At 42.4% G+C, this 13,983-nt stretch overlaps 1 long non-coding RNA gene across 1 annotated transcript; it reads left to right on the top strand.

Annotated features, from left to right (window-relative positions):
* Positions 1-1,871: 1,871 nt before the first annotated feature.
* LOC309862381 lies at positions 1,872-11,039 on the top strand. Its single transcript, XR_014310491.1, has 4 exons — positions 1,872-1,947; positions 8,800-8,944; positions 10,417-10,489; positions 10,901-11,039. It is a non-coding gene; the product is annotated as an uncharacterized lncRNA (long non-coding RNA).
* Positions 11,040-13,983: the final 2,944 nt, after the last annotated feature.

Raw genomic sequence — 13,983 nt, 5'->3', positions numbered from 1 at the left:
CATGACTGAGACGGGGAAATGAGCTGCAAGGAGATCATTTTCTCCACCAAATCCTTTAGAACCAGGGCATGTTTGAGAAAGAACAGCCACTCTTGAGAAGATTAAAGTCTGGTCCTTAGGGGACAGAGAGATTTTAGTATTTAGAATGTTGAAAATGAAGGAGACACTGAGACAAATTGTAGAGGATATAGGAGTGGAGTGGGAGGTGCTCCTAATGAAAGTCATGATGTCAAGGGTGGACAGTGAAAGGGTTTGGGAATGTTGGGCTTCCAAAGTTCAGCTGCCTTCTTTTTTTTAAAAATATTTTTATTTATTTATTTGAGAGACACTGAGAGAGAACATGAGAGGCGAGAAGGTCAGAGGGAGAAGCAGACTCCCCATGGAGCTGGGAGCCTGATGCGGGACTCGATCCCGGGACTCCGGGACCATGACCTGAGCCAAAGGCGGTTGCTTAACCAACTGAGCCACCCAGGTGCCCCAGTTCAGCTGCCTTCTAAAAGCCAGTTGTCCCCCATGAGATGTCTAGCCCAGTCCTCTCATTTCAGAGACAAAAATACTCACAATCCTGAAAGGAAACTACTGCAGAACTTGCTCCCTTTTCAGTCCTAGGTCCTGAATCTGAGATAAAGTCAGAAGGGTCTTCTTGTTCAGCACTCCTTGGAGGAGGGTCCTCCTTCCCATTCCTCCTGATATGGCGACCTCACTCAGCCCCAAGCCATTTTCTTCATGCTACAGAACACTTCCTGGGGCTTCCATCAGCTCTGTCCACTTCTGCCAATGCCTGCTTGAGCTGCCCCAAATCTGGAAGTGCCTGTTCCCAAAAAGCCTTTAGGTAATAGAAGGTGCCCTCAATCCCTCTCCCACTCCTCAGCTCCTGAACTTCCCACATTCAGGTTAGGGAAGTGATAAGACCCTTTGTCAGGTTTATCTGCCTGATAGTCCAGCCACTCTAATGAAGTGTTGTCCATCTTCCTCCCTTCTACTGATGAGACAGCTGATCACAGAGAGGCCCATTCTCTTCCCTGAGGTCACTCAGCAGGGAGGCTGTGAAACCTGGCTGTGAATGAAGCTCGGCCCCTGACCCCAAAACCCTTGCAAGTCGTTTCTCTGCATTTCTGCCCCCATTTCCTGGCTGTGTGACAAACTCTCAAGGTAGGGCAATCTCCATGCAGGATGACTACAGGTCAGATCCTTCCAGGCTGGTGGAAGCTTAGGGAGAAAGTGGCATTGAATTGGTCTTTTTTTTTTTTTTTTAAGATTTTATTTATTTATTTGACAGGCAGAGATCACAAGAGGCAGGTAGAGAGAGAGAGAAGGGAGGAAGCAGGCTCCCTGCTGAGCAGAGAGCCCGATGCGGGACTCAATCCCAGGACCCTGAGATCATGACCTGAGCCAAAGGCAGCAGCTTAACCCACTGAGCCACCCAGGCGCCCTGAATTGGTCTTTGAATGAAGAACTGAAGTCAACTGGGAAGGAATGCAAGAGGGTATCTACGGCAGAAGGAACAGCGTTAATCAGGCTGGCTCTTATGTAGTTCTCAGCCTCCTATTATTTATTCACAGCGCTGAGGCCAGACAGAGCACAAGGGTGAGAGCCGTAGATGTTCCCATGGCTCTCGCCCGTGAACCCCTAAGACTTGCCTTCTTTTCTTGGCCTTCACTGGCCACAAGGCTGGCACCCCTAGACACGTCACCCCAACGTCGCTCCCGCAGTTGTCGAAGGACATGCCCCTGGAGGCGCTACTTCGAGCTCATCTGGCTCTGACTGGCTGTGAAACTCGCGCCTTCAGGCCAGCCACTCAGAGGCGGCCATCAGTCCTCCCTTGCCTCTGATTGGCTGTGCTAAGCACGTGCTCAGATGCGCCCCCAGTTGCGACCAGAGAGCTGAGGCAACCGTTAACTGCCCACTGCCGCGGTGTTCCTTTTCAGGCTCGTTGGGTACTGACAGGTAACTGGGCTGGGGAGCGGCGGGCAACCAGTTTCTGGGATGTGGGGAAGGGTAGGCCGTGGGCCCAGGCAGCAGCTCTCACTGCCATGGAGCACTGGAAGGCGGGAGAGCAGTCCTGCTGAGGGTCAACTGTCTTGTGATCTGAACTCATTCCCCCTCATCATCAAATCTGCCTCAGGGCATAGGAATCCCCTGGCTGGGGACCCTGTGCCCTTTCTCCCCTCAGTGACTCAGTAGCTAGGGGTGGACTGAGGGGTGTGGGCAGGGCTTACCTGACTTCTGAGGTTTATAGAGGGCCGGGGAGGATTAAGAGCGGTAATCAGCCATTGTTCCCCTTTGCAGTAATTGGATTTGCCCTTTGAGGAACATTTGCCCCCCCCCCCTTTTTTTAAAGGTTTATTGGTCAGAATGAAAGAATGACAGATCATAAGTGGGGGAGTGGCAGGCAGAGGTAAAAGCAGGCTCCCGGCTGACGCTGGGTTGCATACCAGGATCCTGGGATCATGACCTGAGCTCACTTAACCGACTGAGCCATGCAGGAGTCCCATTTTGGTCTCTTCTTGACTTCACATGATGCATTTGTTAATAATTAGAAAGTAATGCATATTTGGCTCTAAAGAGCTTGAGAAAAGTTGTGTGTTAGCCTACATAAGGTCCCTTGAGTGCAAAGAAAAAATTGGCTGGTGTCTACTATCCTTAACTGAGTGGAAGGAAGATTGGCTAGGATTAACCTCCAGGAAGGAGCTGTAGCAGCGTTCTTGGAAGAAAAGGAAGAATGACTTTTGAGGTAGAAGAAAACCATCAGAAACTCAAAAGATACCAAGGAAATGGGAGTTGTACCTCATAGAATGTTTCTAAGGGCCACATGACATAACACCTGACAACCACTAACCTGGTGTTAGTCTTTGTAATTTTGTCATTTCGAGCATGTTCCATAAAAATGGAATCTTATAGTTTGTAATCTTTTGAGACCCACATTTTTCTTTTTCTTTTTCTTTTTTCTTAAGATTTTATTTGTCAGAGAGAGAGAAAGCACAAGCATGGGGAGGAACAGACAGAGGAAGAAGCAGGCTCCCCACTGAGCAGGGAGTCTGACGTGGGGCTTGAACCAAGGACCCTGGGATCATGACCTGAGCCAAAGGCACTTAAAGAGACCCCCCCCCCCCAAAAAAAAAGGAGAGAGAGAGAGAGACAAAGACACTTAACCAACTGAGCCACCCAGGCATCCCTAGACCTTCATTTTTCATTCGGCTCAATTACTTTGCAGTCTGGTCAAATTTTTGCATATATCGATACTTGTTTTCAGGAGAGGTTGGGGTCCTGAGGTGATATGGGCTGACTCTTCTTAGCCAGATCTGAGGGGAAGAAAAGATAGCTCAGAGCTCAGGCACTCTGGGTATTAAACTAGACTCCCATCACTTACCAGCTTTATGCTGTTGGCATGGCTGCTAATCTGTGCCTATCTCAGGCTCCCTATCAGCATATGAAAGGTGGTGAAACAAACTACCTCAGAACAGTAGATATATGCTCAGTAAAGTGTTTATCATGAAGTAAACAGTAGTACATCTGGTAGGAGTCTGTTTTTATCCATGTTATTCATCTCAATGTGAGAATGATTACCTCTCAATTACCATTATTATGCTCTGCCACAATAAACTTTTTACGATCTTCGAACAAGATTGTTCTGGAGGGCACCTGGGTGGTTCTGTCGGCTAAGTGTCTGCCTTCAGTTCAGACTGTGATGTCCACATCCAGCTCCCCGCTCATCCAGGAGTCTGTTTCTCCTTCTCCCTCTGCCCCTCCCCCTGCTTGTGCTCTCTCTGTCTTTCTCTCTCTCAAATGAATAAATAGATTCTTTAAAAAAAAATGATGTCTGTCCTTTCTCCACTCCTTCCCTCTGGCCCCATGGTTTTCTTTACCTTGGGAAATAGTCTTTAGCTTATGCATTCTTTATCTGGCCAATATAGCTCCCAAATACCCCCTTTCTCAGAAAACATTGTTAACAGCTACTTTTCAACTGTAGAACAAAATTCTATCCAACTCTTTTCCAAATATTATACTATCCTATCTTTATCTTCCCCACTGATCTATGGTCTTTTATCCTGAGATAATTCATCTTTGAATCCCCATTGTCCAGCACACTGCCAATCATGTAAGAGATGCTCAGTATAAGCTGTTGAATCAGTGAATGAAAATTCTTATGTAGAATTGGTCACACCTTGAATTTCTAGGAAAAGATTTATATTTGAAAGTATATGTGCATTTTAAATTGGTAAATTTCCCTGTAGCAGTATCATAATTTCTTTGTGGCTCTGTGATATTCAATCAAGTCATTATAGTTTAATTATATAGTATGATCACTTTGTAGAGCTTTATGGTGTGTTTTGTTCCATTACATATGTAAGCATTTTCATTTATTACTATATAATCTTCAGAAACATAATTTCTTTAAAAAGATTTATTTAAAGTATCCTTTTACACCCAACATGGGGCTCAAACTTACAACCCTGAGATCAAGAGTTGCATGCTCTATCAACAGAACCAGCCAGGTGCCTTAGAAATATAATTTTGATAACTTAATACAGTTGTTGTTCCTCAGTTTAAGTGTTTCACTATTGTTGGAATTTCATTTGTTTTCTCTGTTTTGGCATTCTATATTCATCTGTTCATAAAGTCGTTTCTGTCTTTGGATTGTTTTCTTTTCCTTTTTTTTTTTTTTTAAGAATTTTTATTTATTAGAGAAACAGAACATGCGTGAGAGAGAGCATGAGAGGGTCCAGGGAGGGGCAAGGGAGAGAAAGAGGGAGAAGCAGGTTTCCCACTGAGCAGGGAGCCAGATGCGGGACTCAATCCCAGTACCCTGGGATTATGACCTGAGCTGAACTGAAGACAGATGCTTAACTGACTGAGCCACCCACGTGCTTTTTTTTTTTTTTTTTTTGTAAAAAATTTATTTTAGAGAGTGTGTGAACTGAGCGGGTGGGGGCGGAGATGGGTAGAGGGAGAGGAGAGAGAGTATCCTCAAGCAAACTCCTTGCTGACTTGGAGCCAATCACAGGGCTCAGTCTTCTGAGCCAGAGATCATGACTTGAGCCAAAATCAAGAGTCGAATGCTTAACCATCTGAGCCACCCAGGAGCCCCTGGATTGTTTTGAAAGAAAGATAACCAGAAATGGGATTACAGGATCATTTTAGGACATTTGATACATAGCATTAGAATGATTTTATTACCATTTAAACTATGGTGAATATGATAGGCTAAAATGGTATTTAAGATAACTTTTTACATTTTCCATTCGCTGTAATATTGAAATTATTCTGTCATGATTTATTACTAATTGCATTTCCTTTTCTGTGAGTTACCTTTTTTCATTTTGCCCAATATTGAAGTCTTAGTGTTTTTCTTATACCTTTATATATAAACCACTTATATTGTAAAGATATGCTCTCAACATACAGTTTTGAGATTCTGTATGTATAATGTTGTTCTATGTGCTGAATGTATAGTATTTAACAATCAGGCAAGATTTTTGCACTCATTTAGCTAATAAATAAAAGTATGAGAAAATAACACTTGATCTTAGCCAAAAGGCCGAGAAGAGATAAAAGTATGAGAAAATAAGTAAGAAAATAGAATATTTAATATTTTAAATATCAAAAAATGTGAAGAAAAAGAAAAGCAGAGTGAAGATTGAGAGAGCGTATAAGGGGGTTGAAATTTTCATTTGGATAACAATGGGAAAGTAATTTTTTGGTAAAAACTTGAAGGAAATGAGACAGTTTACATACCTGAAATACAAGTATTTGAAGCAGGAAACACCAAATGTGAAAGACCTGAAGCAGCCACGTGCTTGGCATCTTTGAAGTAAAGGTAAACTGGAGAGAGAGGGGAGATAGTAGGAAATGAAGTTAGAATATTAAGGACAGGGGCACCTGGCTGGCTCAGTGGGTTAAGCCGCTGCCTTAGGCTCAGGTCACGATCTCAGGGTCCTGAGATTGAGTCCTGCATCAGGCGCTCTGCTCAGCAGGGAGCCTGCTTCCCCCTCTCTCTCTGCCTCCCTCTCTGTCTACTTGTGATCTCTCTCTGTCAAATAAATAAAAAAATCTTTTTTAATAAAAAGAATAAAATAGAATATTAAGGACAGATCATGTCATAATAGGGGTGCTGACTTTTGTGTATATTTAATAGTTTCATTTAGATATAATCACATACTACTAAATTCAGCTTTTAAAAATGTACAATTCTGTGGCTTCTTGTATTTTCAAAGAGTTGTGCAACGATTATCACAATTTTATTTTGTAGTTTCAGGAGTAGAATTTAGTGATTCAACACTTACATACAGCACCCAGTGCTCCTCACTGCAAATGCCCTCTTTAATACCCGTCACCCATTTAACCCATCCCTTCACCCACCTCCCCCAATTATTACAATTTTAGAAACATTTTCATCACCTCCCAAAGAAACCTCATACCCATTAGCAGTCACTCACTATTCTCTCACTCTTTTCTGCCCCAACCTATATAACCATCTTTCTGCCTTTATATAGATTTGCCTCTTCTGGAAGTATATAAATGGAATAATACCTGTTTTTTTGTGATTGACTTTTTTTTTTCACTTGTCATAATGTTTTAAAGGCTCATCCATGATGTGACATGTAGTAGTATTTTATTCCTATTTATAGTTGACTATTATTCCATGGTATGGATATACTACATTTTAATCTACTCATTACTTCAGGGGCATTTAGATTGTTTACTCCATTTTGGCTACTATGAATAATGTTTCTATGAACCTTTGCATGCAAGTTTTTATGTGGATATGTGTTTTTAATTCTCTTGAGTGTATACCTAGGTGTGGAATTGCTGGGTCATATGGTAACCCTTTTGTTCACTTATGTTTTAATGTATATAATATTTAAAATTTTATTTACTTGACAGAGAGACAGTGAGAGAGAGAACACAAGCAGGAGGAGTGGGAGAGGGAGAAGCAGGCTTCCCACTGAGCAGGGAGCCTGATGCGGGGCTCAATCTCAGGACCCTGGGATCATGACCTGAGCCGAAGGCAGACACTTAATGACTGAGCCACCCAGGTGCCCCTGGTAATTCTTTTTAATTGGGGAATTGCCTGTTTTCCAAAGTGGCTTCACCATTTTTCATTCCCACTAATAATATATGAGGGTTCCAATTTCGTCAGTCCTTGCCAACACTTCTTACTATTTGTATTTTTGTTTATAATCATCCTCGAGGATGTGAAGTTGTAAATAATTGGAGTTTTGATTTACAGTTCCCTAATGGCTAATGATGTTGAATATCTTTTCATGTCAACTAGCTGTTTGTATCTCTTCTTTGGAGAAATGTGTATTAGCTCCTTTCTCTATACTATATTTGGTTATTTGTCTTCTTACTGAGTCATAAACATTTTTATATTTTCTGGATACAAGTCCCATATCAAGATATATGAATTACAAATATTTTTTCCCCATTCTGTGGCTTCTCTTTTTACTTTTGTGGTAATATCCTTAAAAAAAAAAAAAAAAAAAAAAGTAAGTAATCTCTACACCCAGTGTGGGACCCGAACTCATGACACCAAAAATAAGAGTTGCATGCTTCTCCAGTTGAGCCAGCCAGGTGTCTCTCACTATATACTTTTTAGAGAAAGAAAAGTTAAAATTATTTAACTTAGTAGTATTACAAAAATATCGGACACCTTGAAAGAATGTTGGAGCCCATTAGGGATCCTAGAACCACATTTTGGGAACCACTCTACTATACATACACACATACAAATTTTTGACCCAACTCAATATCAGTATTTAGTTTTCATATATGACATTGAGTTTATTTTATTTATTTAGCTAGTTTCAGAAGTAGAATTAGTGATTCATCAGTTGTATATATCACCCAGTGCTCATTACAACAAGTGCCCTCATTAATTTTGAGAGAGAGAGAGAACACTTGCGTGCACACACAAGCAGGGGTGGGTGTGGCAGAGGGAGAGGGAGAGGAAGAGGGAGAGAGAATCTTAAGCAGGATCCACACCCAACACAGAGCCAGACACGGGGCTCAGTCTTCACGACCCTGAGATGGTGACCTGAACTGAAATCAAGAGTCGGATGCTTAACTGACTAAGCCCACTGTGTGTCCCAACTTTAAGTTTATTTTAATTCTGAACTCTGTGATAAGAAGGCAATACATGCTTTTAATCAGTCAGGCTATGGCTCTTAAAATAACTGCCAAAATGTAGTATTACATTTTAGCTTGGGGGCAAGAACAGTAATGTAAGATCTGCCTTATGATGTAACAACTGGGGTAATATCTTTTTTTTTTTAAGATTTTATTTATTTATTTGACAGAGATCACAGGTAGGCAGATAGGCAGAGAGAGGTGGGGAAGCAGGCTCCCCACTGAGCAAAAAGCCAGACTCAGGGCCTGATCCCAGGACCCTGGGGTCATGACCTGAGCCGAAGGCAGAGGCTTTAACCCACTGAGTCACCCAGGTGCCCCAACTGGGGTAATATCTTTATCATGAAACTAATTTTCTCTAGGTTTAGGTTAAAGTAAGATTTTCTCCCCAGATAGTACAAGTTCCTTATAATAAACTTACTGCTAAACCACAAGGTGCATGGCAAAGATATTGTTGGTGATCATCTTGATATTGTTGGTGATCCTATGTAAGAATTCTGAAACTTGGCTCTCAATTTCATGAGAAGGAATATATTTTCATATATAAATTTTCCATGCATCTAAGAATGATGATATTCTTTGGATCCTCCAAATTCATTTTGAACTTCTGAATTGAAATGTTAGATAGAAAATAAGATTGAACTAAAAACTACTTACATTACTTCATAGCACACAACCCATGAAACGTCCTAGTATGCAGATGAGGATGTGACAGTGAGTTTGGAGTGAATAGTTCTGGAGGCAATAGAAGCGCCAGACAGAAACTCTCAGAGAAGCTGAAAGAAGCTAAAGCATTTTAAAACCTATCAAATGGGTGAGTTTTAATAGTATAATTCTAACATGGTTATTCCATTATTTGCAAAACTTAGTTGATTAGCAGATTTGCCCATGAATAGATGTTATACTCAAAGTGGAAAATGCATTTCTTTGTTTCATGATTCTAATTTTAAATTTTTTTTAAGAGAAAGAGAGAGAGGCGGGTGAGGGGCCAAGGGAGAGGGAGAGAGAAAATCCCAAACAGGCTCCACGCCCAGTGCTGAGCCTGATGCAGGGCTTAATCTCACAACCCTGGGATTATGACCTGAGCCAAAATCAAGAGTTGGACACTTAACTGACTCAGCCACCCAGGCACCCCTGTTTCATGATTCTAAAATCAGTTTTGTGTGTTAAAATATGCTTAATGTAGCTTGAGCGACACTTTTGACCAAATCCGTTCCACTTCTCAATTATATGCAGGAGTGATCCTTTTCCAGCACTCAGTAACTGATTACAGCACCTCTTCATTTTCTCCTTAAATAAACCAAGATATTCAAATTCATCTTAGAACTGCTAACATCGTATGTTTGTCTCATAAAGTAAAATGAGCCCAGTTTCAAAAAACTTAAAAGGGAGCAGTGTTTTATGAGCAAGGCTACTGTTGTACCATGGATAACTCTTATTACACTTGCTTATTATAGTTCAGCCATTGTGTAGGTGAAGATTGCTCATGTAATAATTTTTGTACCCAAAAGTATATGTATATAGGCACACACACACATATGCTAACATACACATGTACACACTTTTGCTTGATAATATCTTCACTATCCTTTTTTGTTATTACATGAAGTTTAAATATTTTCAGAAAAGGGCAAATGTTAATATTTTATTTTTAAAATAAGACTTTATTTATTTATTTGACAGAGACAGTGAGAGAAGAAACACAGTGGTGGGGGGGCGCGGGAGAGGGAGAAGCAGGCTTCCCACTGAACAGGGAGCCAGATGCTAGGCTCAATCCCAGGACCCTGAGATCATGACCTGAGGCAAAGGCAGATGCTTAACGACTGAGCCACCCAGGCACCCCAAAAGTTAATATTTACTACATAACTTCTTTTTTTTTTTTTAATTTTTTTAAAAGATTTTTTTATTATTTATTTGACAGAGATCACAAATAGGCAGAGAGGCAGGCAGAGAGAGAGAGAGAGAGAGGAGGAAGTAGGCTCCCTGCTGAGCAGAGAGCCTGATGCGGGCCTCGATCCCAGGACCCTGAGATCATGACCTGAGCCCAAGGCAGCGGCTTAACCCACTGAGCCACCCAGGCGCCCCCATAACTTCTTTTTGAAGATTTTTTAATTTTAAAATAATCTCTATACCCAATGTGGGGCTTGAATTTACAACCCCAAGATTAAGAGTCATGTGCTCTACCAACCAATCCAGCCAGGTACCCCTCTACATTTTGTTTTAAAGTACATTTGATAACATACGAGAAATGCTTTTTGATTAAAAATGTATTTTGTTTTATATTAGATATTACTTCTTATCGTGGAATGTTCTCAACTATTACGGCACGAGAGAACCACAGTGCCCATGTGGGTGTAAGGTAAATGCTCAGCCATCCCAATTCCATCTCCCTCTCCACGTTGAATTCTGGCTCTCAGGGAGGCTTAGTACATCAGCCCTGAGTCCTGTGGGGCTAACATGTGAGCATATTCTGGGACTGAGTGCTGATGTGGGAGTATCAGGGAAGTGGCAGGCTGGAGGAGGTTGGGGGAGGGTGAGGAAAGGGGTATTTGTTCCTCAGGGATGGGAGAGACAGTGTTTGACAGCTGGGGGCAGTGAGGAGGAGGGAGTAACCCTAAAGGAATACAGCCTCCGGTTTCTCCCACTGCTTCCCAATAGTGTCCTTTTCCTTTTTTGCAAGCCTGGGTTTTGCACTGTGAGGCCCCATTATTTGGGTCATTATGGTGCCCTTATTTTCTGACATTTGTTTTTGTTTTTCCTTTTCCCCTAGACCAAAAAAATATGGCAGTGACAGAGCATGGTGCCCCTCAGCAGCCTGTTTTCCGGTCTCCACAGCCACCTGCTGCCTCCCCAGGTCCCACTTAAGGATTCTCAGGGCTACAGGAGTAAAATTTGTTTTTTCCAACTTCCTTCCTCATGTTGACTCCACATGTCTCCTTGAGGGCCGTGGTAACTCACTCTCTGTAGTAGTAATTCCTGTGATACTCTTTACTCCTCTCTCATATATAAAATGGCAGTATAAAAATGGCTTGTACTGAGTGTACTGCCATTTCCCAACTTATTTGCATGCTGAGATAAAAACATACTCTTTAAATATACAGATCTGAATTTGTGTGTTTTGTGTCTCCAACTGTGTGTAACAAGGAAGGGATAGAACCTTGGGTTAAGGAGAGAAGAAGCTGGGGTACCTGGGTGGCTCAGTGGGTTAAACCTCTGCCTTCAGCTCAGGTCATGATCTCAGGGTCCTGGAATTGAGCCCCGCATGGGGCTCACTGCTCAGTAGGGAGCCTGCTCCTCCCCTTCTCTCTCTGCCTGCCTCCCTGTCTACTTGTGATCTCTCTCTCTATCAAACAAAATCTTTTTTTTTTCAATCTGCTTAAAAAAAAAAAAAAAAAGGAGAGAAGAAGCTCAGCCAGGGCTGATGGACCTAAAGGTAGAAAGTCATGGTTGAAGGGAATTGGTTGCTACAGTTGGGATTGGGTGGATCGTGTGTGTGTGTGTGTGTGTGTGTGTTGGGTGGTAGTCCCGGGGAAGGAGAATGGGAGTGTGCAGAGTATGCACTGTGCAGAATTGTAATCCTGGGGTGCTAAAACATGCTAAAACATGTTAGTATCTAGCTGTATGGAAAGGACCATTCTTCTTTGGTCTCTAGTTGCTGTTCCATGGAAATTCGGCTGCTCATCAACAGTCTCCCATTGTTTTCTTTTTTCTTTCTTTCTTTCTTTTTTTTTTTTAAATAGTGGTTCCCAGGGTCTAACAACTGCAATTTCACCAACAGGACTACAGCCTGGGGAGTAGGGCAATTTGGGGGACTTCCTAAAGTCTATCTCCAGACCAAAGTCATTGAAATTGGTCTCCATAATTGAATGATTCAACAAGTAAACTCGTAAACCAAATGGTTACATATATGTTTCTACTGATTAGGTACAGCAAAGATTAAGAGGCAGGAGTGTTTCCCCAGGCCTGATCTAGTTTTTGGCATTCTTTATTGGAGAAATTTGAGGAAAGGGATGAGCAATGTTGTTGGATCAACCATATACTCTCATACAAACTCTTCCAAGTTGTTCCATTCACCCAAGGGTGAAGCTGGAAGCAAGGTCAATGGGATGAGGAGGTCTACTGCTGGGAACAGCGGCAGCTGTTTCTCCTCTCCTGCTGGTCTCAGTGTTGAGCCATGTTTGAAGGCATTGCTCACCCCACCCAGCACAACCCCTTTGAGGCTCATCCTGGTGGCTCCTGCTTGGCTCTGATAGGCTGCAAGGCTTTCACCCTCCACATGCCATTCAGAAGGGGGCCCCTGTGAGCTGACTGGAGAGAAAAAAGCCTTTCAGCAGTTACCTACTGAACCACATATTTTCTCTTCCTCCTTGCTGGCCAGCTACTGGGTTTTGTGTTGGGGTTGGGGTAGGGGAGGTTGGTGTTCAGAGGCTCAGAGGTCAGTGGGAGGCCCAAGCCTCATTCCATTAGAGCACCAGGTTACACACTGTAGGGTGGGCTACAGGGTGACCAAGGCTTACCACCCCCACTCCCCCAAATCTGCCTCATGGGATAAAAACACCTCTGGCTGATGCCCTGAGCAGTTTCTTCCCCTCAGTGAGTCTCTGTCTAACTGTAACATGGTCTGGGTGGGGATAAGGCCATTGGGTCTGGGTCTCTTCTGGCATCAAAAGGTTGGGCTCGCGAGAACTAAGATGTTTCATTAACCGTCCATCCATTTGAGGTGATTGGATTTGCTCTTTGATGAACACTGACCTCTTGACTTCACACTGAAACAGTTGATCATAAGATAAAACTGCCTGTTTTATTCTTCAGGTTTTGAAGAAAGGTACTTGTGTATCATATAAAGTTCCTTGGATGCAAAGAGGAAATTCACTAGTCTCTTTTATCCTCACTTGGTTGGGAGGAAGAATTGTCAGGGTTAAATACAAAGAAACGGTGCTACAGGCTGGCTCAGCTAGCCCTGTGTGCTTGGAGGAAGAGGAAGACTGGCAGTTGAGGCAGCAGAAAACCATCAGCACCTCAGGAAAAAAAAGGATGTGGAACCTACTAGATTAAGCCTTGGACACATCTGCATTACTGTGCTCAGAGGGGGAGCTACCATTCAATTTGAAAGCAGACGGAGTGAGATTATGGCTTTCCATTTTGTTTTGTATTAGATTTATTTGAGAGCAAGAGCGTGAGAGAGAGCATGAGTGGAAGAGAGAGCATGAGCAGGGAGAGAGGCAGAGGGAGAGGGAGAAGCAGATTCCTCACTGAGCAGGGAGCTCCATGCTAATGCAGGTTCAATGCGGGGCTCGATCCCAGACCCTGTGATCATGACCTGAGCCGAAGACATACGCTTAACCAACTGGGCCACCCAGGCACCCCAATATTCTGTCTTTTAAGTAGTGATAGTACTTTTGAATGGAGACACTTTTATTCTTTAATTTTTTTCTTTTATTTAAAATGTTATATTTTAGGGACGCCTAGGTGGCTTAGACGGTTAAGTTTCTGCCTTCAGCTCAGGTCATGATAACAGAGTCCTGGGATCAAGTCCCATATCGGGCTCCTTGCTCAGTGGGGAGCCTGCTTCTCCCTCTGCCTGCTTCTCCTTCTGCTCGCGCACTCTCTCTCTCTGACAAATAAATAAAAACTTAAAAAAAAAAAGGGTTATATTCTATCCTTTTAGAGTTTTCCCTTAAAATTTAAACTACAAAGCTAATAAAGTTTTAATATAGGACTTTTAAAATGTGGAACACTTTAGTTCTGATCATTCTCCTGTTTGCTTTATTTTATTTTATTTTTCAAATGAAAGTTCTCACATTTTTATCACCAAGCCAACATACTAGAGCAGAAGTGTAGTAACAAAGAAGT

Source organism: Mustela nivalis, assembly GCF_964662115.1.
Source record: "Mustela nivalis genome assembly, chromosome: 1".
In the NCBI taxonomy this organism is placed as follows: Eukaryota; Metazoa; Chordata; class Mammalia; order Carnivora; family Mustelidae; genus Mustela; species Mustela nivalis.
This window is presented reverse-complemented; position numbering and strand designations above follow the sequence as displayed.